This window comes from Macaca mulatta, chromosome 6 (assembly GCF_049350105.2).
Source record: "Macaca mulatta isolate MMU2019108-1 chromosome 6, T2T-MMU8v2.0, whole genome shotgun sequence".
Classification (NCBI taxonomy): domain Eukaryota; kingdom Metazoa; phylum Chordata; class Mammalia; order Primates; family Cercopithecidae; genus Macaca; species Macaca mulatta.
The window spans coordinates 79,132,927-79,155,776 of record NC_133411.1 but is presented as its reverse complement, the minus strand read 5'-3'; the positions used below and the strand labels follow the sequence as shown (position 1 = coordinate 79,155,776).

Here is a 22,850-nt window from a genome sequence, read left to right as displayed (position 1 = left end):
GCACCTGGAAGGAGTTATAGGGCTACAGGTGGAAGGTTGATTATGACTAATTAGTCCCTTATTTTCTGGCTGGTGCCTCATTCCTGCTCTCTGTGTTCCTGGAGTGCTCAAATCTGGGGCCTCACTTGTTCAAATGCCATAGAAAATAAACCTCCTCTTTTCCTAAGGGTGAGACAAGAGTAGTTAGCTGGCTTCATAAGGTAGGGCTCCAGTGCTCTTTTCAACCTCTTTTCAGTAGGTTCTCCTGCTGTCAGTCTCACCCTACATCTCAGCCTTTTCTGTACCTCCAATTCCTGAGCCCTTCTCCAGCTTTATGGAGAGAATCAGCGTACTTCAGTATGGTATTAGGAACTTTGATTTCAGGTTTCTCTGCTCTTCTAAGAGCAGAATTTGGAAAAAATAGAAGAGTTCCAGTTCCAAAATTTAGAAAAAATGAAAGACATGTACTGTCAGTTTCTGGTGCTTTCAGAAGAGAGAAGTGACAAAAATAAATGTAGTAGCTTAAACCAAAATTTTTGATACTACTTAAAAAATCTTTTTAATTTTTTTTTTTTTGTTTTGAGACAGCATTTTGCTCTTGTTGCCCAGGCTGGAGTGCAATGGCGCGATCTTGGCTCACTGCAACCTCTGCCTCCCGGGCTCAAGTGATTCTCCTGCCTCAGCCTCCTGAGTAGCTGGTATTACAGGCATGTGCTACCACGCCTGGCTAATTTTGTATTTTTAGTAGAGACGGGGTTTCTCCATGTTGGTCAGGCTGATCTCGAACTCCCGACCTCAGGTGATCCACCCACCTCAGCCTCCCAAAGTGCTGGGATTACAGGCGTGAGCCACTGTGCCCGGTCTAAATTTATTTTATTTTTTAAGAGACAGGATAGGCTGGGAGTCGTGGCTCACGCCTGTAATCCTAGCACTTTGGGAAGCCAAGGTCAGTGGATGGCTTGAGCTCAGGAATGAGACCAGCCTGGGCAACATAGTGAAACCCACCCCTACAGAAAAAAAATACGAAAAATTAGCCCAACATGGTAGTGCGACCGTGGTCCCAGCTACTCAGGAGGCTGAGGTGGAGGATCACCTGAGCCAGGCAGGCCAAGACTGCAGTGAGCCGAGATCATGCCATTGCACTCTAGCCTGGGCAACAGAGCGAGACCTTGTTTCAATGTTTTTTTTTTTTTTTTTTTTTTTTTTTTTTTTTTTGAGAGACAGGTTTTTCTCTGTTGCCCCGACTGGAGTGCAGTGGCACAATCATAGCTCGTTGTAACCTCAAACTTCTGGATTCAAGCGATCCTCCTGCCTCAGCTTCTCAAGTAACTGGGACTACAGGCACGCATCACCATGCCTGGCTAATGAAAAAAAAATCTTGTTTTCATTTTTGTAAAGACTGTGGTGGAAGGGTGCGGAGAGTGTCCAATTTTATTGCCCAGTCTGGTCTAGAGCTCCTGGGCTCAAATGATCCTCTCACTTCCAAAAATGTTGGGATTACAGGTGTGACCCACAGTGCCCAGCCTGATACTACTTTTTAGAGTCATTAAATGATATTCTATACATGGTTTCATTTTTGATTTTGATTGTAAGAAAAAAAGTAGTTCGATGTATGTGACTATATGTAATTTTGAGTTAGCAGGTTAACAACTAGAATTAAATATTTTAAACATTTAGTTTTAATTTCATTAATAATTTAGAAGTCACTTATAATTTTATTATAATTACATGTGGAATAACATGTAATTGGTCCAAATAATCTGCCATATCATTTTTCATGTTTTGTATGTCATGAAAATTCTGCACAAAATTAATTTATACAGAATTTGTAGCTTTCATAATAAGAGACATTCTATCAAGAAAAGTTTATACTTTTAAACCTAGATTGTTATAGCAAAATTTATAGATTAAAAAGTCAAGATTCCTATGTACATATCTCTTAAATTATCCCTGGAGATAGAAACCAAATAAGGGCAATAGGAAAGTCTGCTTATAATTTTTAATTTCTGTACCAGAAATTCTGGAATCATAATATCCAAGCATCAGTGCATTCCACCAAACCATGGAGGCTTTCTGCTACGAAGATGTCTTCCAAACTTTTAAAGTAACGAAAGATTTCCTTATGAAGTTTTCCCTTGTGGCTCTGAAGTCATACCTATGCTGGACTGGCTCCTTTTTCTCTTCCTCTGCATTTTTAGTTCAATTTCAACTGCACTTCTCAGCTATTACTTCTGTTTTGTCCTTAGTATTCACTGTTGTTCTTCCTTTAAGAGTCAATAGATTGGCAGTTTGTCAAAAGACCAATTTGTGATTCCGTATGTTATGCTTTTTCTAGCACTCCTGTCAGGGAAGATTTAAAGAATTCTAAAATGAGAACTGTCTCTTTTCTAGTTGGCCTGAAGTGTAAGTGGTAATTTGGATTTGCTTTGCCCATACTGGTAATGATTGTACAGTTAGATAAATGAATTTTAAAGCATGAAAGCTCTGCCTGCATTTCACAGGGCTTGTGTTGCCCGTGGGGAAAAACATATCTCATGGTCCCTTAGGACTAAACAGAAGGAAGACTTTCTAATCTTGGAATTGGATTTTTTCTGAGGGCATGCGTATTTGCATAAATTACAAAGAAAAATCATTAGGGATTTTATTGTGAAGAATATATAAGCCAGTAAGATATCTACAAAAATCAAAACAAAGGAAAATTTCAACAATAGTTGTGGATAAGCTATTAATTTCTGTCCCTTAACACCTTTCCCACTTCCTCATTAACTCTTTTCTCTATGTTGGTTAGTTATATTTATGCTCAGTTTTTGCTCAAATAATTTGTATTCTTTCCTCAGAAGTATGTTCTGATATATGGAGTGCATAAAATTACTTTGTAATTCTTGTGGGTATACTACTGGAATTTGACTGCTGAGGAAGCAGGAGGCCATCACATTGCTATGTTGAGGATTTACCATGATTCTAGTATATCTTAAGTTGTTTTGATCCAAAAGATTATTTCTCTCAAATTATCACACATCTTTTATTTTTTCTCTCACTTCAAGACCTGAGAAGATGAAATTGAGGCCCATCTTACAGGTGCAACAGAAATCTGTACATAGTTTAAGTAGTGTCTAAGTTCCTGTAAATCTTCTTTAACAGACGACTGTATTGCTCTGTGCAACAGAATCTGAAGGAGAAGGGCTCAGAAGTGACAGATTCAAGGTGAAAATATCTCTAAGCCACACAGATCAATTTTTGCTGGAGAAAGTACATGTTATACTAGTTAAGCTAATGGGAAAATTTCATTTTAAAAGGAAGGAGTAAGGTGAGCAGATAACTCAAGGCACTCTTGTAGAAGTCACAGAGATGAACAGGGTTATGGGAGAAGTAATACCTGCTGGGAAGATTATCTGAAGATGAGCGATTTCATCTTATTAGAAGTTGCATTATTTTAGATTTATTTTATTTATTTTTATTTTTTATTTTTCAGGGGAGAAGGCAACAAATCAAGACTCTAACCAGCTTAGGCAAAAGGAAGAACTTATATAAAGTATACGGGGACGAGTTGAACAACCTACTCTACAGATAAGAATCCAGCTAGCCTAGGGACCAGCAATATTAGATCCTCTGCTTGCTTCTTTTTTCTGTAGACCAACTTTTCTACGGGAACACAGCTGCCTAGCACACCCAAGGTTTTCACTTTATGGCTTCAAGAATGAGAGACCAACTTGCTTTCTATATTTTTTCCTATCCAAGACCCAAATTCCTGGGGATGGGACTCACTGGCTCTGATTAGGTGAGGTATCCACACCTGGATCACAGATGATTAGCTGTGGCCAGAAGGAAGGGTCCCATTATAGCTGCACTATGATGGGAGGATGAAAAAGAGAGGGAGGAGCAGTTCCTAGAACAAGCAGAGAAGCTAGAGAGACTACCCCAGAGTTTTCCATTGCAGAAGTACTACTCCAAATCATATGATTCATGAGATTTAATTGGAAGAGATGATTTGATGTTTGGGTACAAAAATTCCACTATCCCATCATCATATTTTGATAAGATAGCAGTACCTAAAGGTTTACCAAGGTTTGCTTTAACAATTTAGATATGAGTAGTTTATTAATATTACTTTTATACATTTCTCTAATAGGTTATTCATTTTAAATTGCAGCTGGAGGCATCAATAAATCTAATGCAGTGACCTCATGTTACAGAAGAGAACTCTAAGAGGATAAATAACTTGGCCAAGATCACATGGTAAATAGTGAAAACATCTGGGCTGGAATCCAAGTGTTATTTTTTATCTAGTGCTGCTATCTTGATCTCATTATTTGTTTAGAAATACTTTAGCTTTTGCCAAAAATATTTAACAATTATGGGTTCTTATTTGTACAATCTTTGAATCAAACTATACATAAATCCCAGGTCTCCCAGTGTCCAGTAGCAGCAAGGCTTAGAGGAGGTCAGAACATTAGCTCAGAAACTGAGGAACATGAGTTATATGCAGTACTCTGTGCTGAGTGAAAGGCCACTTCTGCACAGAGATGACTTGCAAAGAAAGCTGCAGGAAAGGCCAGGATTTAGGAAGCAGCTTTGGTTTCTATTAGCTCCAGGATAGTACTGTAATGCTAGATCAGGGTATATCACAATTTAATATTGCAATGATGATCTGACCAATAAAGATTTCAAAGCAAGCATTACCAGTAGGGGCGCCATGCATAGCAGACGGACAATAACATGTAAACCAGTGGCTCCAACCTTTTTGGCACCTGGGACTGATTTTGTGGAGGACAGTTTTTCCAGGGACTGGAGTGGGGGCTGTGTAGGGAGGTGTGGGGGTATTGGGGGTGTGGGAGTGTACGGGTGAAATGGGTAGGAGGGTGGTTTTGGGATGAAACTGTTCCACCTCAGATCATCGGGCACTTGATTCTTATAAAGAGTGTGCAACCTAGATCCCTCACAGTTTTGGGATGAAACTGTTCCACCTCCGATCATCAGGCCTTAGATTCTTACAAAGAGTATGCAACCTAGATCCCTCACATATGCAGTTCACAATAAGATTCATGCTTCTATGAGAATCTAGTGCCGCTGCTGATCTGACAGGAGGCAGAGCTCAGGCAGGAATGTTCGCTTGCCTCCTGCTGTGCAGCCCAGCTCCTAACAGGCCACGAACCAGGGGGTGGGGGACCCCTGATGTAAACAAACAAGCTAATTTAAAATAAAATAATAACTGCCATGAAGAGAGCAAAATGAAGGATGTGATAAAGAGTGAGGGGAGGCTACTCAAGATTGGGGAATTAGGGAAATTCTCTCTCTAAATCAGTGAATGATTCAATGAAAAGGAAACTGTCAAAAATCACAGATCAGTAACTTCAATAATAAAACTATATGTCAATAAAAGCCCAAAACATTTGATAAAATTCAAAGTCCAGTTTTAAAATACCTTGTTAGAATATAGTTTTGCTATTTTATGACATCGAAACAGGAAAAACTTCAATAATAAAACCATACGTCAATAAAAGCCCAAAACATTTGATAAAATTCAAAGTCCAGTTTTAAAATACCTTGTTAGAATATAGTTTTGCTATTTTTTGACATAAAAACAGGAAAAACTAAGAATTTAAAGTTTTATAAAGGGTAGAGCAAATCTAGAAACACTTTCCTTTAAAAAAATGAACAAAGCAGCTGGGCACGGTGGCTCATGCCTGTAATTCCAGCACGTTGTGAGGCAAAGGTGGGAGGATCACTTGAGGCCAGGAGTTTGAGACCAGCCTGAGCAACACAGTGAGAACCCTGTGTCTGCAAAAAATTAAAAAACTAGCTGGGCACAGTGATGCATACCTACAGTCCCAGCTACTTGGGAGGCTGATGTGGGAGGATCACTTGAGCCCAGAAGGTCAAGGTTGCTGTGAGCTGTGATCGTGCCTCTGCATTCCAGCTTGGGCAACAGAGCAAGACCCTGTCTCAAAAAAGGAAGAAAAAAAAAGGTAAACAAAGCAAAAGTGCCTTTTGTTACCATTATTTTCCAATTTAATGCTGAAAATTCTTTAAATCATAGTAGGTCCTCCAAAAGCAATGAGAATTAAATATTGGGAAAAGAGGAAACAAAGTTGTTATTTGAAGAAATAGAAGATCCAAATTAAGCCATCGCCACGTGCAACAAAACTATTAGCGATATTAAAAACATTCAGTGAAATGGGCTAATACAAGATAAATCCGCAAACACCTATATCTTTCCTAAATGTCAGGAATAGCCAACTAGAAAAGTTAAATGAAAGAAGATCTTATTCACAATGTCAGCAAATTATAAAATATATGGAAACTAATGTGGAATCTTGAAAGCTTATAAACTGTGAAAGGAAAATAAATCTTAGGGCCCCCAAATTACTAAGCTAAAGCGAAAAGCCAAGCTGGAAACTAGGGCAAACCTGCCTCCCATTTTATTTAGTCACCCCTCTGCTCACTGAGATAAATGCATATGTGATTGCCTCCTTTGGAGAGACTAATCAGAAACTCAAAAGAATGCAGACATTTGTCTCTTATCTACCTATGACCTGGAAGCTCCCTCCCTGCTTCAAGTTGTCCTGCCTTTTCTGGATGGAACCAATTTTCATCTTACCTATGTTGATTGATGTCTCATGTCTTCCTTAAATGTATAAAACCAAACTGTACTCTGACCATCTTGGGCACATGTCATCGGGACCTCCTGAGGCTGTGTCATGGGCACGTGTCCTCAGCCTTGGCAAAATAAACTTTCTAAGTTAACTGAGACCTGGCTCAGATTTTCAGGGTTCACAAAAGTATAAAAAGTTTAATGAAATAATTTTAAAAAACCCAAATGAAAGCAAAGACGTAGGATGACTGTGAATAGTAAAGAAAATATTTCCCAAATTAATGTATAGATTTACCATATTCCTATTAAAAACCAAAGAATACTTTATAGAACTCAATAAAATGATTCCAAAACTGCTTTCCAAAATAAATGGGCAGAATTCTCATATAGTAGTCTAAGAGAGGAAAAAATTATAAGGAAGAACTATTATTGTTAGATACTAGGATTTTAAAGGAAATGAGTGGAAATGATATGGAATGAGTTTAAAAAATGAAGAGGCAATTGAACAGATAGATAGCCTAGTTTACATAGATGTTAAAGATATGATGAACTCAGCTTATGCAAGTAATGAAGTAATTAAGAAAAGAATCATGACTTAAGCACTGGTAAGAAAACCAACAGGTCATGGTAGCTTATACCTGTCATCCCAGCTGTTTGGAAGGCTGAGGCAGGAGGACTGCTTGAGCCCAGAAGCTTAAGGTTTCAGTGAGCCACTGCACTCCAGCCTGGGTGACAGATTGAGACTCTGACTCTTAAAAAAAAAAAAAAAGCATGGGTTGGAAACTTAATCCTCAGTGCAGCAATGTTGGGAGATGAGACCTAATGGGAGACGTTTATTTTCTACCCTCATGAATGGATTATTTCTGAATAAAAAGGAGTTGAGCCTTCAAGTTTGACCTCTTGCTTGCTCACATGCTCTCTTATCCTTCTGCCCTCTACCATGGGATAATACACAAGAAGGCCCTTAACAGATGCTGGCCCCTCAACCTCGAACTTCATATCCTCCAGAAATGTAAGAAATACTTTTTTTTTTTTTTTTTTTTTTTTGAGACAGGGTCACTTTGTCACCCAGGCTGGAGTGCAGTGGCACAATCATGGCTCACTGCAGCCTCAACTCCTGGGCTCAAGTGATCCTCCCACTTCAGCCTCCCAAGTAGCTGGGACTACCTGGCTAATATTTTCTTTTGTGGTAGAGGTAGGGTCTCACTATGTTGCCCAGGCTAGTCTCAAACTCCTGGGCTCAAGTGATCCTCACTGCCTTGGTCTCCCAAAGTGCTGGGATTACAAAATGAACCACTGTGCCCAGCCAAATTTCTTTTCTTTATAAATTACCCAGTTTGTGGTATTTTTCTATAGCAACAGAAAATGGGCTAAGACAACCAGATGTTAATATGCAGAAACTTTAACTTGGACATTTACCTCACACTACTTTATTCATTCTGCAAGAGGCTGCACATCAGGACTTTACCTTTTTTGAAATCTGGCATTAAATCATTCAAAAGTTGCCACATGTTTTCTTTTTAAAAGATGGAGTCATTGATTCATCTTTGGAGCAGACTTTCTTTGTTTTGGGAAAATTACCAGAATGGGCCTTTTGAATTACACACGTCTACAGCAAGTACTCACTTGTTGCTTTTTGAGGAGATTGAAGTTTCTAGTAAGCTGACAAGCTTCGTTTAGAAGTATAAATTGGGTTTAGTGGCTTGTGTATGTCCTTTCAAAATCAGAGGGGGAAAATATGTAGCCCTAGAATATGGATTTAGGTTGAATTGTCCTTGCAAAGTACAGTTTGTTTGTTTATGTTGGAAGAGAGAGACAGAGAGAGTTTTGTCTAAGTAATTGGTAACAGGAGATTGTCTCACTGGACCATGCCAAGAGCATTGTGTAGATCCGAGCTCTTTATTATGGAGATAAAAATTGTGAAAGGGAATCACGGGACTAGGATTGGCATAATACCACCTGGATTTGGAGCATTGGTGCCTTTCACATTGTGTTATTTAAGACAGAATAACTCAGACTTGTAAAATGTACTGTTGACCTTTATCATTGCCTGTCTGGCCATAGGAGCCCAGACTGTACTCTGCATAAGTGGGTGCTTCCACTGTCAATTATTTAATTTAACTCATTTAATTGTCACAACAGCCAAAACAAGCAGGGAATGGATTTGAAGAGGAAAGATCTCTTTCTGAATCTCTTCGTCCATCTCTACATCTCTTTCTCCTCTCTGCACACACACATACTCCCACCACAGTGGTTCTTAGGGCCAGTGTTCCAGAGTGTGGAGATGCCTGGCGATTTTCTGTTGGTGGGGTGAGCTGGCCATTGCCACATTGTGTTCCCAAAGTAACTCCTTCCGGTAGTTGGTGGAATCTACACTGCATTGAGAGTCTCACTCTGTCACCCAGGCTGGCGTATAGTGGTGCGATTTTGGCTCACTGCAATCTCTACCTCCCAGGTTCAAGTGATTCTTGTGCCTCAACCTTCCAAGTAGCTGGGACTATAGGTGTGCACTGCCACGTCCAGCTGATTTTTGTATTTTTAGTAGAGACAGGGTTTTGCCCTGTTGGCCAGGCTGGTCTTGAACTCCTGGCTTCATGTGATCCACCTGCCTCGGCCTCCCAAAATGCTGGGATTATAAGGCATGAGCCACTGTGCCCAGCCTGCATTGTACTTCTTTCATACCCAAGTTTGCAGTACATTTTTGTTAATTGTTTTATTCATGTGTTACCTGTGCTCTCTATAATTAAGGGAGGGATCAGAATCCATGCTTGGAGAGTAACTGATAGGGCAGAGCAGTATTCTTGAGAAACTGGTGATCTGATGGCAGAAGTGACTTGCTGGACTCTAACAGCGCTGACAAATGATTGTAGTACTGATTTAGTGGAACATTTAACAGATCCATGGGAAGGAAATCCTCTCGAAGAATAGTTTTTTTGTAGCCTATGGAATGCAAGTTCATAGTTTTTATAAGTTGGCTGTCAAAGAAAAAGTGACCTTATTATGTAATCTCAAGTGAGTGTGGTCTGTGGACTACTGGGGCCAATTCAGTTGTTCCTTCACTTACTCATTCATTCCACAAGTATTTATTGGTAGTTCATTACATGCTGGGACTGGGCTAGGCATATAGATACAATAATGATTCACAGAGTCTCTGTCCTTTAGGAGAAAACTACAGGAAGTTAAATATTAACAAATCAAATTGTAAGAAAACAAGAAGAAAAGAGGAGAGCAATCAGAAATGAAAAAAATAGAAGATGGACACACATAACTATACAAACATTTAAAATATCTATAATGTGAAAAACAATAAAAGGGGCTTAAAAAGAAAACAAGAGACTGAGAGAATTACTTGTACTAAATATGACAGATGAAGCAATGAAATTTTCATTATGTCAGTCTTTGGTCAAAACTAAAGCCTGGCCGGGCACGTTTACTTATGCCTGTAATCCCAGTACTTTGGGAGGCCAAGGCAGACGGATCACTTGAGGCCAGGAGTTCGAGACCAGCCTGGCCAACACGGCAAAACCCTGTATTTGCTAAAAATACCAAAAAATTAGCCAGGTGTGGTGATGAGTGCCTGTAGTCCCAGCTACTCGGGAGGCTGAGGCATGGATTGCTTGAACCCAGGAGGCGGAGGTTGCAGTGAGCTGAGATTGCGCCAGTGCACTCCAGCCTGGGCAATAGAGCAAGACTCTGTCTCAAAACAAACAAATAAAAAACAGCAACAATAAACAAAACAAAACAAAAACTAAAGCCTAACGCCAAACCCCTAAAAACAAAAGGGCACTAACAGCATTCAAAGAAAAGGAAATAGTCACTTAACTTACAAAATGCCTTCAGTAGCAATTAAATAAATTCACATTAAAAAAATAAGGTAATGTCTCACACTTTATAAATTTAAAGGTGTAAGAAAATCCATACATTTATAATTTCTCACACATAACAAATTTAAAAGTATTAGAAAATTTGGAAAGTATAAAAATAATTCATTCTGGGCAACAGAAGCAAGTGGAAACTCTCTGTTACGCACTTTCAACCACTGAGATTTCTATTTTATGATGGATTTATCAGGCTGTAACCCCATGGTGTCAAGGAGCATCTTTAGGTAACACCTAGATGTTGAATCCTACATGCTGAATTAATGCCAGACACTTTTCTAAGTGCCTTTCATATGTTAACTGATTTAATCTTCATAGCAGCCATATGAACTGGGAATTTTATTATATCCATTTTACACATGAGGAAACTGAGGGAAACAAAGATTAAACAAATTGCTTAAGATCACATGGTTGGTCAATGGCAGAGCTGGGATTTGAGGCTAGAGAGTAGGACTCCAGGGTGTGGCCTCATTATCATTGTACCATGCTGCTTCAGTGGAAGAAAAGAGCTCTATATACAAAGATGAGGCTTGCGGCATCATTATTTACGAGGTAAAAGGAAAAAATATGGGGGAAAACTACATGTTCCACAGTAGGAGAATGGTCAAATATATTATGGCATATTCATTCAATAGGTAATTGCTCACCAGAATTGTTCAGAACTTTTCTTTCGTTTTCCTGGGGTACAATGGTATGGGCCACAGACTTCACAAAAGTATTACTTGTCCTTTTGTAGTCATATGTCCTCACATATTTGAGAAATTCATGAGAATAAGAAGGCCCTGTACCAAATGGACACTTCACCATTTTCTCCTGCAGTGGTCCGTGGCTCCATATATTATGTCATTAGATGTACTGAGAGTTGCTGGAGTGTGAACTCTTTAGGAGTACAAATAACCACCTTCTCTGGATACTTAAGCCACACTTAATGAACTCACACATTTCTTTGACCTCACAGGTCCAATCCTTATCCAAGTAAAGCTGTTTCTTATCATAAATATATTAACACAATTATCAACCTTTTTTTTTTTTATCATAAAGGACTGTGAAGTGCTAAGATTTTTGTGTTGTAAATGTTTTCAAAATATTAAAATTTTTATTTATGTAGAAACAAGGAAAGAAAAGCACATTAATTATGTATTTTAAGATAAAGTCTTTTCATACTTAAAAAAATTAGTTACAAAAATGATGTATCACATTTATTAGGTGTATACCATGTGCCAGGAACTATGCTAAGCTCTTTACATAATTTATGCTTTTAATCCTCTCAATAGCCATATAAAGTGGATATTATTTATTATCATCATGTTACAGATGAGAACACAGAAGCTTAGAGAAGTTTAGTCACTTGCCCTAGGTCACACAATTCATAAGTGGAGGAGTCAGGAACTGTCTGAATCCAGAGATCAAGCTGTTAATCATACTGATACTATCTTTTTCTTCCTCTTCTTTTCAAAAAATAAATTTGGAGTTACTGTCTCTAACGCTTAATTCTATGATGAAGTTCTATGTCTGTGGTCACAAGTAACATTATAACCAGTTGCCTTGGAAATGAAGACGATATAATAAATTACAACTAGAAGTGGCTTACCATATTGAATACGAAGTTCTTTGAGGAGAACCCTGCCATAATCATCAAATAAAGAAGAAAAACAAGTAAGGGAACATAAAAGCAGAATACAGAATACTCTGTCAACAAATTGACATGTATGGTTTATAAATATGTTTTCTAAAAGGAATATTGTATATAATAAGTGATAATCTCAATAGGGAATGAAGTTTTGAAATTGCCTAAATATGTATTGGTTTCAACTATAACTCTTTCAGAAGAATCTCTTCCTTTTTCTACTGGCTCAACCATACAAAGTACAACCTACCCACAGGAATCTCACTCATACCGAACATTTTCCATTTAACTTGAAGGCTGACACCTGTTCCCAAGTGGTAAGGTATACCATTTTTGACAGAGCTCCACCATGCTGAGCCATGAATAGCCTCCAATATTTCTATTTCTTTTTCTTTCTTCTTTGATCATATTGTTGAACTTGAGAACAAAGAAGGTTCTTAGAAACATAGGAAAAGATTGATAATTCTGAAGTCATGGTAACAAGTAGCCACTATAACTTGCTTTAAATCTGTTCTATCAAACGACTCAGTAAACACAATTTTGCAATCCAACTACTCTGTCAATCTCACTTATGAAGATCAGTCAATCAGGGACAAACTCATTCCAATAAGCATGTTTCTGAGCGGTACCCAATCAACAATAGTCTCACCTGAGTAATCACACTTCTACAGATGATGTCAATCTACTTATGTTTCTGAGAGTCAACCAATTCCTAAATGCTATGCTTTCTTGAAACACTATATAAGATCAGCCATCTGTTCTGCTTGAAAAGGCTGTGCCTGACCCACATCTCTTATTGTAACAAGCAATAAGTTAACTTTGTCTTTGTATGTTAGATATTGAATGCTGGTCTTCATTTGGCAGCCTTCTAGAGGACCATTAGGCCAACAGATGCACTCACTGGACACCTTGTACCAAAATTCTATTTACCCTTCAGATATGTTGCCAAGTTAGTTAATCTCAACAATAATCTGATCTCTGGCTAGTTTCATTGACTCTTGGTGCTGAATTTATTTTGTTATTCTAGTATTTGTAGCCAAATAGGTCTTTGCTTAGGCCTAGGTCGTTGCAAAAAGCAATTAGGCGTTTTTTGGTTTTTAATATAAACCATACAATAAACAATTAGACTTAGAACTTTTTATAAGACAACAACTAGACCTTTTGTTTTGGAGGTATGCCATTTGATATATATATATTCTTTACTATTAACATGCTTATTCTTTTGCTGCTTGCCTTTTGCTCTTGTTTGTCTGTATGTACAAAGTCTTGTTTCATGTGTTTTGTTTTATCCTGGATTGTCTGTTTCTATTGAGTGTATAAGGGAGTGTTTCATAGAGAACATATGGGAGTATAGACCAGATAAGTTTCCAAAACAATGAAAGTGGCCTTAAGAACTAATAGCTGGAGGTCCATCAGACCAGCAATCACTTGGTGAAAAAAGGGTTGGCCAAACATCGTCTAGGGACTCCTATAAATCCTTTATGAGGGTACCCTTTTTCTTGTTAATTTGGAAAAGAAGCTTACTTTGTTTTGTCCCTTCTACAGAGTCAAGAATTGTCAGGTTGTTGACTGTGTTGTCCCTGTATAGTTTATTCTTGCTTGGGGAAACCTAACACCCTTCAAAACCTCACGATGTAGACTGACTGTAGTGGCTTCTTTCTCTTGTGTGTTATGGATTTGTCCATGTGAATGCCTCATCCTCCTCCTGAAAGAACTTCTATTTCCTTTGAGAAGCACCATAATTTTAACTTTTCATTTTTATTGAAAAACGGCAAAAAGAAAAATTGTCTTGGAATAACGATGCCATGTTTTGACATGTCCAAATCTTTAAATTAATACCTTTAAGAGAAACGCTAAAAAGTTAGGAGACAAAATACCAAATAGTCAATAGTCTTCTCTAATTGATATTCCAAGGCCTTGAAAAATAATTCTAACTCCAAGAGAGTCTCTCTCAAAGACTTTGTAAACTTTTGAGAGCTATCTACTTTGCATTTTTCTCTTTTTCTACTTAACTTTACCTGACCTTCTAAATGAGCTACTCTTTTGTCAGGGCAATAATAATTATTTTATAAAATTTCTAGGCCATAAGGATGAATTAAAAATTCTGGTCTACAGCCAAGTTAAGGGCCATAATAAAGGATTTTGCTAAATTTTCAGAATATCGGCAGAAAATTGTTATGGAAGTCAAAATTTTATTACATACTTGATTTCTTCTACCACAGATCTGTACCAACTAGTTCAGCTAAGTGTTAGCCTCTTAGTTATAGAAAATGCTTAGTAAGCAGAAAGATAGGAGAGAAAAGATTTGTCAACCAATTATGTAAAGTTTTTAAACATTGTCTGAAAGCAGCAATAAAAATTCAAAAATTAACTACAATAAGGAAACTTAAGATGACATTTCAATAGAAAAATTTAAAAGGTTCAAATTATAAACAAAGCAAAGATGAAAAACAGACTTCACGAAATATTCAAGAAGCTACCATAAAACCATAGCTAGAGAATTGTATTTTCTCTTATTGTGAATGGAATCCATCCTGAAATAGAGAATTTAATACTGAAAATTAAGTTGAAATGTAAAATTGCCAATTTAGAAAGTATTCAATGTGTGTCAGACATTTCCAGAGTCTTAGAAAGTAAATAAGCTGAAACTCAATATAGTGCTTGGCCTTCAGTTAAAAAACAACCATAAAAACCTCTATTCTCTAAAAATTGGAAGTCTATGAATAAGGATACCTGTAGTTGTTGAAAGTACAATAGTAATTTAAAGACTCAATGTTCCATACTGGCTAAGAAACAGAAGGACAATTATTCGAAGTCTGTCCATTTTATTCATTGATCGATTAATCCATTAATGAGGGCAGAACCCTTATGATCCAATCACTTTTTAAAGGTTCCACCTCTCAATACTGTCACATTTGGGATTAAATTTCAAAATGGGTTTTGGAGGGGGCATTCAAATCAAAGCATTCTGTCCCTGCTCCTCAAAACTCATGTCCTTCTCATGTACACATACATTTATTATATCCTTGTAGCCCCAAAGTCTTTCCTCATTCCAACACTAACTCAAAAATCCAAAGTCCAAAGTCTCATCTGTGAGCCTGTGAAATAAAAATGCAATTTGCTCTTAAAATATAATGGTGGGACAAGCATGGAGTACACATTCTCATTCAAAAACAGAGGAATAGGCAAGAAGAAAGGGGTAATAGGGCCCAAGCAAGTATGAAACTCAAGAGAGCAAATATTGGGTCCGGAGACTTCAGAATAATCTCCTCTGACTTCTTGTTGGGCATCCTCTACACACTGGTGGAAGGGTTGGGCCCCCAAGGCCTTGGGAAGCTCTGTCCCTTTGACTTGGCTGGGCTCAGTACACCCAGCTCTCCCAGGCTGGCATTGCGTGCTGGTAGCTCTACAGTTCTGGGGTCTCAGTGGCAGTCCCACTACCATGGCTTCAGAAGGCATTGCCCTATTGAAAACTCTCTGCAGTGACCTCACTTCCACAATGCCACTAGGCATTGCCCTGGTGGGGACTTTGCAGTGGCTGAACTCTCTTGACTAGGTATTACTGTAGTGGGACTCTCTGTGATGGCCTCACTTCCATAGCTCCACTAGGAATTGCCTTGATGGGGACTCTCTGCAGCAGTCACAATCCTGTATTTCTGCTTGGCATTGGTCTAGTGAGGCTTCTCGCAGTGGTTCTGCCCCTGTAATTAGTCTCTGCCTTGGCCCCCAGGCTTTCAACAATATCTTTTTAAGTCTAGGTAGGGGCTGCCAAACCTCCACAGCTCTTGCTTTCTGTAAGCCTACAGAATTAGCACCATGTGGATGCCACCATGGTTTATGACTTGTACTTTCCTGAGCTGCAGCACAAGCCATACCTGAGGCTTAGAAGTGCTGTGCTGGGATACAAATAGCACTCCGAGCCTGTCCCCTGAAACTATTCTGCCCTCCTGTGCCCTTGAGCCTATGATGGGAGTGGTAGCATTGAAGATCTCTGAAATGCCTTCCATTGTCTTTTTTTTCACTGTCTTGAGGAATAACACCTGACTCCCTTCTATCTGTGCTAATCTCTTTAGAAAATGGTTTGTGGGCTACACCCTTGGTTTCCTCTACTGAACATGCTTTTTCACTCTTTACTTTGCTAGGCTGAGGGTTTTCCAAATCTTTCTGTTATGCTTTCATTTTAGTTATAAATTCTGTCTTTAAATTATTGTTTTTTCTCCAAAATCTCAGCATAAGCAGCTAAAATTAACCATGAGCTCCTTCTATATTTTGCTTAGAAATTTCTTCTGCTAGATACCTTAGTTCATTAGTCTCTACTTTGGCCTTCCACAAAGTTCTCAGGCATGGGCACAGTTTAGCCACATTCTTTGCCAATTAATAACAAGGATAGCCTTTACTCCAGTTTCCAATATCTTTGTTCTCAGTTCCATCTGAAACCTCATCAGACTGGCCTTTATTGTCCATATATTTTTCTTAAAAAATTTTTATTGATGCATAATTGTAAAAATCTGTGTGGTCCATTTAATATTTGATCCATTCATACAATGATTAAATCAGAGTAGGATGTCCATCACCTCAAACATTTATCATTTTTCTGTGTTGGGAACATTTCAAATCTTTTCTAGCTATTTTGAAATATACAATAAGCCGGGCGCGGTGGCTCAAGCCTGTAATCCCAGCACTTTGGGAGGCTGAGACGGGCGGATCACAAGGTCAGGAGATCGAGACCATCCTGGCTAACACGGTGAAACCCCGTCTCTACTAAAAAATACAAAAAACTAGCCGGGCGAGGTGGCGGGCGCCTGTGGTCCCAGCTACTCCGGAGGCTGAGGCAGGAGAATGGCGTAAACCCGGGAGGCGGAGCTTGCAGTGAGCTGAGATCCGGCCACTGCACTCCAGCCTGGGCGACAGAGCCAGACTCAGTCTCAAAAAAAAAAAAAAAAAAAAAAAAAAAAAGAAATATACAATAAATTATGGTTAACTATATTCACTCCACTATGTTATCAAACACTAGAAATTATTCTTTCTGTTTAGCTGTGTTTTTGTACCTATTAACCAACCTCTTTTCACCCCCAATTCTCCCCTACTCTTCTCAGCCTCTGGTAATCATCATTCTACTCTGACCAAGAGACCAACTTTTTTACCTACCAAATTTGAGTGAGAACATGTGATATTTGTGTTTCTGTGCCTGGCTTACATCACATAACATAATGTTCTCCAGTTCCATCCTTGTTGCTGAGAATGGCAGAATTTCATTTTTTTTTCATGGCTGAACAATATTCCATTGTGTATATATGCTAAATTTTCCTTATCCATTCGTTTTTGGACACTTAGATTGATTATATATGTTGGTTATTATGAATAGTGCTGCGATAAATAGAGAGTGCAAATATCTCTTCAATATACTGATTTTCTTTCTTTTAGCTATATACCCAGCATGGGATTGCTGGATTATATGGCAGATCTATTTTTAGTTATTTGAAAAACCTCCATACTGTTTTTCACAGTGCCTATACTAATTTACATTCTCACCAACAATTTTCAAGCATTCCCCTTTCTCCACATTCCACAAGCATTTGTTATTTTTTGTCTTTTTCATAATAGCCATTTTAACTGAGGTGAGATGATATTACATTGTGGTTTTGATTTGCATTGCCCTGATGATTAGTGATATTGAACATTTTTTTATATACCTGTTGGCCATTTGTGTGACTTCTGAGAAAGGTCTACTCATATCATTTGCCCATTTTAAAATCAGATTATTATTATTATTATTTTTGCTGTTGAGTCCTTGTATATTCTCTTTATTAATCCCTTGTCAGACGGATAGTTTGCAAATATTTTATCCCATTCAACAGTCTCTTCAGTCTATTGTCTATTGATCATTTCCTTTGCTGCAAAGAAGCTTTTTAGTTTGATGTAATCCCATTTGTCTATTTTTGCTTCTGTTGCTTTTGAGGTCTCACCAAAAAATCTTTGCCCAGACCAATGTCCTAAAGCATTCTCCAATTTTTTTCTTCTAGTAGCTTCAGGATTTTTAGGTCTTACATTTAAGTCTTTAATCTATTTTCATTTGATTTTTGTATATGTTGAGAGATAGGGGTCTGGTTTTACTCTTCTGCATGAGTATATCCAGTTTTCCTGGCACCATTTATTGAATAAACTGTCTTTTACCCAATGTATATTCTTGGCACCTTTGTCAAAAAACAGTTGGCTGTAAATGTGTGAATTTATTTCTGGGTTCTATTCTGTTTTATTGGTCTATGTGTCTGTTTTTATGCCAGTACCATACTGTTTAGGTTACTATAGCAGCTCTTTAGTATAATTTGAAATCAGGTAGTGTGATGTCTCCAGCATTGTTCCTTTTGCTCAAGATTGCCTTGGCTGATCATGGTCTTCTGTGGTTCTATGCAAACTTTAGGATTTCTTTTTTGATTTCTGTGAAGGATATCATTGGTACTTTGAGAGGAGTTGCACTGAATTTGTAGATCACTTTGGATAGTATGGACATTTTAACAACATTAGTTCCTCCAGTCCATGAGCATAGCATATCTTTCCATTTGTTTGAGCCCTCTTTCATTTCTTAGTTCAAGTGTTTATCGATTTCATTGTAGAGATCTTTCACTTCTTTGGTTACATTTATTCCTAGTTTTTTTTTTCATAACCATCATAAAGGGGATTGCTTTATTGGTTACTTTTTCAGATTGTTGGTTGTTAGTGTATAGAAATGCTGCTGATTTTTGTATGTTGATTTTGTATTCTGCAACTTTACTGAACTTATTGACCAGTTCTAACAATTTTTTTGGTGGCATCTTTTTCTAAATATAGGATCACATTATCTGTGAACGAGGATAATTTGATTTTCTCCTTTCCAACTTGGATGCCCTTTATTTTGCTCTCTTGCCTAATTGCCCTGGCTAGGATTTCCAGTATTATATTGAATAAAATTGATGAAAGTGGGCATCCTTGTCTTATTTCAGATATTAGAGGAAAGGCTTTCAATTTTTCTCCACTTAGTATGATGTTAGCTGTGGATTTGTTATATATGTCTTTTATTGTTTTGAGGTATATTAGTTCTATACCTAGTTTTTTGAGAGGTTTTATCATGAAAGCATGTTGAATATTGTTGAATGATTTTTAGCATTTATTGTAACTATTGCATGGTTTTTGTTCTTAATTCTGCTAATGTGATATATCCATTTATTGATTTGCATATGTTGAACCATCCTTGCTTTCCTGGGATGAATCCCACTTGATCACAATGAATGATGTTTTTAATGTGTTGTTGAATTCAGTTTGCTAGTATTTTGCTGAGAAATTTTGCATCTATGTTCATCAGGGATATTTGCCTGTAGTTTTCTTTTGTGTGTGTGTCCTTGTCTGATTTTGGTATCAGGGTAATGTTGACCTCATAGAATGAGTTTAAAAGTATTCCCTCCTCTTCAACTTTTTGGGATAGTTTGAGTAGAATTGGTGTTATTTATTCTTTAAATGCTTGGTAGAATTTAGCAGTGAAGCCATCAAGTTCTGGGCTTTTCTTTGATGGGAGAGTTTTTTACTGCTTCAATCTTGTTACTTGTTATTGATCAGTTCTGATTTTCTACTTCTTTGTGGTTCAGTCTTGGTAGATTGTATGTGTACAGGAGTTTTATCCATATCTTCTAGACTTTCCAATTTGTTGGCATATAGTTGTTCATAATAACCTCTAATGATTCTTTATGTTTCTGTGGTATCAGTTGTGATGTCTCCTTTTTCAACTCTGATTTCATTTATTTGGGTATTCTCTCTTTTTCTTAGTTTAGCTAAAGATTTGTGAACTTTTCTTATCTTTTTTAAAAACCTACTTTTTATTTTGTTAATCTTCTTTTTTTTTTTTCTATCTCAGTTTCATTTATTTCTGCCTTGATCTTTATTATTTCTTTTCTTCTACTGATACTGGGTTTGGTTTGTTCTTTTCTAGTTCCTTGTGATCCATCATTAAGTTGTTTATTTGAAGTCTTTCTACCTTTTTCATGTAGATATTTCTTCTCTCTTAGCACTACTTTTGGTGTATCCCATAGGTTTTGGTATGTTGTGTTTCCATTTTAATTTGTCTTGAGGAGTTTTAAATTTTTTTAAAAATTTCTTCACCAGTCCCTCCATTGTCCAGGAGCATGTTGTTTTATTTCCATTAATTTGTACAGTTTTCAACATTCTTTCCATTATTGATTTCCAGGTTTATTCCAGAAAAAATATGTTGTTATTATTTTGATTTTTGAAAAATTATTAAGATATATTGTCTATCCTGGAGAATGTTTTATGGAAACATTCCATGTGTTCTGGAAAAATATGTGTATTCTGCAGCTGTTAAATGGAATGTTCTGCAAATATCTGTTAGGTTCATTTGGTCTACAGTGCAGTTTAACTCTCATGTGGTCTACAGTGCAGTTTAACTCTCATGTTTCTTTGCTGATTTTCTGTCTTCACAATCTGTCCTTTGCTGAAAATGGGGTGCTGAAGTCCTTTACTATTACTGCATTGTAATAATACAACACATGGTATTATAATCTCTCCCTTTAGGTCAACTAATATTTGTTTTAAATGTTTGGGTGCTTTGGTGTTGGGCGTATATATATTTAATTGTTATATCCTCTTGCCGTATTGACCCTTTTATCAGTATATAATATCCTTGTTTTGCTTTTTTTTTTTAACTGTTCTTGACTCAAAGTCTATTTTCTCTACTATAAGTATAACTACTCCTGCTCTTTTTTGGTTTCCAGTTGCATGGAATATCTGTTTTAATTCTGCCACTTTCAGTCTGTGCATGTCTTTATAGGTGAAGTGGGTTTCTTAAAGACAGCATATAATTGGGTCTTTTAAAAAATCTTAACCCATTTAGCCACTCTATGTTTTTTTTTTTGGGGGGGGGGAGAATTTAATACATTTACATTCAAAGGTATTATTGATAGGTAAGGATTTATTACTGCCATTTTGTTACTTGTTTTCTGATTGCTTTGTGGGTCCTTCCCTCCATTTTCCCTCTCTTACTGTCTTCTTTGTGGTTAAGCAATTTTCTCTAGTGATACCTGTTGATTCCATGCTGTTTATTTTAAGCGTCTCTGTTATATATTGTTACTTTCTGGTTTCTATGAAGCTTACAGAATCCTCTTATAGTTATAACAGGTTATCTCAAACTGATACTGACTTGAATTTGATTGCAAAGTAAATAAAGTAACAAAACAAACTCTACACTTTAGCACCCTTCATTTTGATTTTTGATTTTTTCAATTTACATCCTTTTATATTGCTTATTTCTTAACCAATTGTTGTCGTTATTTTCATAAAACAGTTTTGTCTTTTAGTCTTCTTTCTTAAGCTATTAGTGGTTTCTTTATCTCAATTACATCATTAAACTATTCTAAATTTGTCTGTTTTCTTTCTTTTACCAATTAGTTTAATATCTTTAGATGTTTTCATGTTACACATTAGCATCCATTTCTTTCAGATTGAAGAACTCCCTTTAGATTTCTTGTAAGGCAGGTCTAGTGTTGATGATTTCCTCAGCTTTTGTTTGTCTGGGAAAGTCTTTATCTCTCCTTTGTGTTTGAAGGATAGCTTTTCTAGGTACAATATGCATGGTTGGCAGTTTATTTTCCTTTAGCACTTTGAATATAGCATCCTTATCTCTCTTGGCCTACAGGGTTTCTGCTGAGAAATCCACTGCATATCATATTGGAGCTCCATCAAATGTGATATTTTTTTCTTTCCTTTTGCTGCATTGAGTATCCTTTTTTTGTCTTTGATTTTTGCTAATTTGATTATGATGTGTCTTGAAGAATTCCTCTTTGGACTGAATTTGGTTGATAACTTCTGAGCTTCTTGTACCTAGATGCTGTCACCCTTCTTCATATTTGGGAAATGTTCAGCCATTGTTTCCTTAAATATGCTTTCTAAGCTTTTTTCTCTCTTGTTTCCTTCAGGGATTCCTATTATGCAGAGGTCAGTTCATTTAATGGTGTCCTGTAATTCTCATAGGACTTCCTCATTCTTTTTAATTCTTTTTTTTTTCTCCCTTGATTGGGTAATTTCATATGTTTTGTCTTCAGTCTCATTAATTCTTGCCTCTGTTTGATCAAGTCTGCTGTTGAAGCTTTCTAATGAGTTTTTCAGTGCAGTTATTATACTCTTTATTTGTAGGTTTGTTATTATTTTAAAAATTGTTTTCACTTCTTTGTCAAATTTCTTATTTTGTTCCTGGATAGTTTTCCAAATTTCATTTAGTTTTCTATCCATATTTGCTTGAGCTCTCTGAACTTGTTTAAGAGGATTATTTTGATTTCTCTCTCAGACATTTCATGGGTCTTCAATTCTTCTTGGTTCATTGCTGTAGCTTTGTTGATTTCTCTTGGTCATGTCATCTTTCTCTGAGTTTTCACAGTTTTTGTGTCTTTCCATTGATGCCTGAGCATTTGAGGAGACTGTCACCTATTCCAGTGTTTGCAGATATTCGCTGGTGGTGTTAGACCTTTACTACTTACTATCAGAACTTAAATGCTGTTCTGTTGTTGCTTCTCATTTTGGGGAGGACTTATGGTGACCTGAACTGACACATTGCAGTGGAACTAACTAGTTGCCCTACTGTTGTTTCCTGGCCTGGGGGAAAGACACATATTGAACACTGGAATTTAAATGCTTCTCCATAACTAAATTGTTGCCTTCACATTGTTTTTGAGTCTGTGGAAAACTTATAGTGAGCACTGGAACTTAGATGTTGCCACAAAAACATATTGCTGCC

At 37.1% G+C, this 22,850-nt stretch overlaps 1 long non-coding RNA gene across 1 annotated transcript in view; it reads left to right on the top strand.

Moving 5' to 3' along the window:
• LOC106998804 (uncharacterized) overlaps window positions 1-22,850 on the top strand; it is a 123,248-nt gene that overhangs the window by 17,935 nt on the left and 82,463 nt on the right. Inside the window, exon 2 of the long non-coding RNA XR_013418377.1 lies at window positions 4,130-4,215. This is a non-coding gene — a long non-coding RNA (uncharacterized LOC106998804). The remainder of the gene's footprint in view (window positions 1-4,129; window positions 4,216-22,850) is intronic.